Raw genomic sequence first — 3,681 nt, 5'->3', positions numbered from 1 at the left:
TATATATATATATATATATATATATATATATATATATATATATATATATATATATATATATATATATATATATATATCTGATGAAATCAAGTCTACCTTTGTTCAGTCTAAGGCTACTTTCATACTGCAGGTCTTGATGCTGAATTCTGATTTTTTTGCTGAAACCCTAACCCTACCCCTAAGACCACTTCATAGCAAGATGAAGTAAGGTAAGAAGAAAGCAGCACAACTATTAACAATGGTCTTCTATGGAGCATTAACTGCTACTGCTGTGTGTGGATATGTAGTGAGAGACAGGAGAGTGATGTGAAAGACGGATAAAATGCGACATGACCGTTCAGACAGTGGACGCTTTGAAAATTATCCGATACGTATTCAAATTACTACCATATATGGAAGTGGCAAAAATCAGATTTTTTGGGAGGTGTGAAATGATCGGAATTGGGCTGTTCACACTGCCATGAAAAAGACGGGTATGGGTTGTATATGGGGAAAAAGATCAGATTTGGGTGGCATTTCCCTGCTGTGTGAACATTGCTTGCATTTCACATAACCTGTGACACTTAGATCACATGATTGGTGTGGTATTGTAGCAGGAGGAGACATCCCCCCACGAAGACCAAGGAGCTCTTCTAATAAGTGAGGTACAAAGTTGTTGAAAACTACAAGTCAGGGTGGGGCTATAAGAAAATATCCAAAGCTTGAAGTTCTCTTGGAACACCTTCAGATCCGTCATCTTCAAATGGAAAGCACATGGTACCGCTATAAACCTGCCAAGAGAGGATTGCCCTTCAAAAATCACAGACCGGACACTTAAGCAACCAGTAGCTGGAGTGCTGGTGTTTTTAGGCCCACGGGACTCCATTCTGTGGGCCTAAAAACACCTAGGCACATGCCATGTCACATGCAAAATGACCCAACTGTCACTCTTCTGAGTCATTAAAGGCTATTGCTTTGTGTGAGTTGAGCACTTGGTCCCCTGAGTCACGACGGGTCTGCTGATATAATTTCTCTGGATGAGTTTCAAGATTGGGTTGTATATAGTTGGTGTTGAAAAGTTTTCAGAAAAATACTGGGTTAAAGTCCACTTGCCTCCAATTCAGTCCTACTGAATTGGCCTAGTCAAAGTCCAGACCTCAAAGATTGCTCTTCACAAACGAAAACCATCCAACATTAAGGAGCTGGGGTAGTTTTGTCTTGAGGAATGGGTACAAATCTCAGTGGTAAGGTGTTGCAAAATTATAGCAAGTTATCCTAGGTGACTTTTAGCTTTAATTGCTGCATATTTAGGGGTGTGAATGGGTATTTATGCAGAAGTTTATTTTTATATTTGTATCATGTTCGAATAAATAAATAAAAAAAAAAAAAAAAAAAAAAAGTTTTCTATTTTGTCTTAATTGTTGTTTGCTTTACAAGAAAAAACTAAAATACATATTAAGAGTTCTCAGCACGTTTTGTGAATGAAATGGTGCAAATTCTCAAACAATTTATTTTAATTCCCAGTCATCAGGCAACAAAACATGAAAAATCCCAATGTGAGTGAATACCTTTGCAAGGCAACAGTACTATGCTGTGTTGCAAGGTTTTAAATAATATTAGTTTGGCATGTATTTCATGGCTCTTCCTTCCTGTGCTCCTACAGTGATAGTTTCCAGATGCCTCCTGGTGTAAGTCACTTGTTCCACATCAGCGGTGAAGATAAGAACGCTTGCTTACCTTCACCTCACTGATCGAAATGTTGGAGACATTTATTCTTCAGGTGTGATCCCTGGAATTGACTGTCTCTATGAGTGATTAAATCTCAAAGGTTTAGATTTGCCATCTATATATTTTCTTCAGGTAATGCCCAACTATCTAGAGAGGACATAATTTAGCTGACACATGTAGTGGAGACAGTCATTAACCTTCTGACAACAGTGACAGACTATATCTCCTGAGGTGTTTCAGGTCATTTAACATCATCCTTACTTAGGTCACCCAACTGAGGTTGATGAAGCCTCACATTGAGCCCTGGCACGCTCCTACAGCATTGTATTTGTCGATCAGGGGAGTTGATTGACAGGTACAATGACGTTCCTTCAATAGCCTTGGAGTTGTTTAAAATGAGCTCTCTTATTCCCCTTCTTGCCTAATGCCAAGTGGACTGTGCCCTGTAGAGAGGCTGCCCTGAAAAAAGTATTTCACCCCAACTTTATCACGTGAAGACACTCTTCCTATTCCTGGCATCTTCAATGCAATCTTGCTTTGAAGATGACGCCATAATCTTTGCCATGATGATGATGTTCTTAGTTTATGAAGTACCAATAAAAATACAGGTCTTGGGTGAAATAACGGTGAAGTGAAAACTCTTATTCACAGTTAGATTATGTTAATGTACAAGCAAAAATGTAAAGCTCATAATCGTCTTTGTCTTAAAACAAATCATACCAAGACAGCTAAAAGTAGCCACAAACAAGCTTGGCAGAAACATATTTCTAAAGCAAGATGTATATTGAAAGAAGTTATCAACTGTAGTAGGTATAGAAATAGTAGTTGGAACATCTGTCTCTTTACACCATAACAGACACTTTTAAGATCTGCTTAACACCAAAAAAAAAACTTCAAATTCTTGATGTTGTAAATTGAGAAGTCCAACTGGCAGCTTTAATTGGAAGAAACTCGTGGTTGAACGGATGCAAAAAACTTTTAAGAAATGTCAAAAGGCTTCCTGACTATACCTACACAGTACTTAAATGAGATGTATGCTAACAAAAATGGACAAAATATTTTTTCATTACTCTTCAAAGAGATTATTTGTCTTTCAAATTTTCTGAAACAATCCATAGAATAGCCTAAATACACTTAAAGAAACATTGAAATTGTATTGTGAGAACTATAGCAATTCATTGCATCTCCCTTTTCACCTGGAGTGACTTAAAATAAAGCTGCAACAATATGGCAACCTACTTTCCAAAAATATGGGCATTCTTTAACCACTGTAGCAGCTGGTCAGGATTGACTGCAACATCCTATGCGACTCAGCTTTTTAAGTAAATGATGACACTAGCATGTGGCCTTTCTATTCACTAAGGTCAAGCTGAGCGAGAAGGCAAGAAAAATGTGGGCAATAACAGTAGTCAAAGCAAAGACTTGTCAAAAATGTATCTATGGTCCCCGAAACCGGTCATAAAACTCCAAGACACAGAGGAAGTCCCCAAATAAATCAGCCTATGTACTGTCCTTTACAGACAGGGTCTGACCCAGGTGATGTATGGTTTTAATATATTGACAGAATGATGGACCAGTGGAGAATATGAAAGGCAGAATAAAAAAAAAACACAACTTAAGATCTGTGTTTCAGGAACAATCTTACCTGTATCAGTAAAAACAAGCAAACTGTCATGATCCTTGGGTGTTTGTGTTAATTTTATGTTCCAGCATCTTGCCATCTTTAATTATACTCCCTTGGCTGGGGCCAGCATTAATTAGTAAATCCCACCCACCTGTGTTGTTGCCAATTTATATTTTTTTGCCCTGTTGTATTTAAGTTCCGGGTTTTGGTTCAGTACTTGTCTCGTCTGTTTTCCATCCGGGTCCTAAATTTGGTGTGATTCAGTGAGTCGGTTCCATTAGAATAACATTGTTTCCAGTATGCGCCTGCCAATGTCTTGCTGCTTTGGTCCTTCACCTCAAACCATGAAG

The sequence above is a fragment of the Fundulus heteroclitus genome, chromosome 7, assembly GCF_011125445.2.
Source record: "Fundulus heteroclitus isolate FHET01 chromosome 7, MU-UCD_Fhet_4.1, whole genome shotgun sequence".
NCBI lineage: Eukaryota > Metazoa > Chordata > Actinopteri > Cyprinodontiformes > Fundulidae > Fundulus > Fundulus heteroclitus.
Note: the sequence above shows the minus strand (reverse complement) of the source record.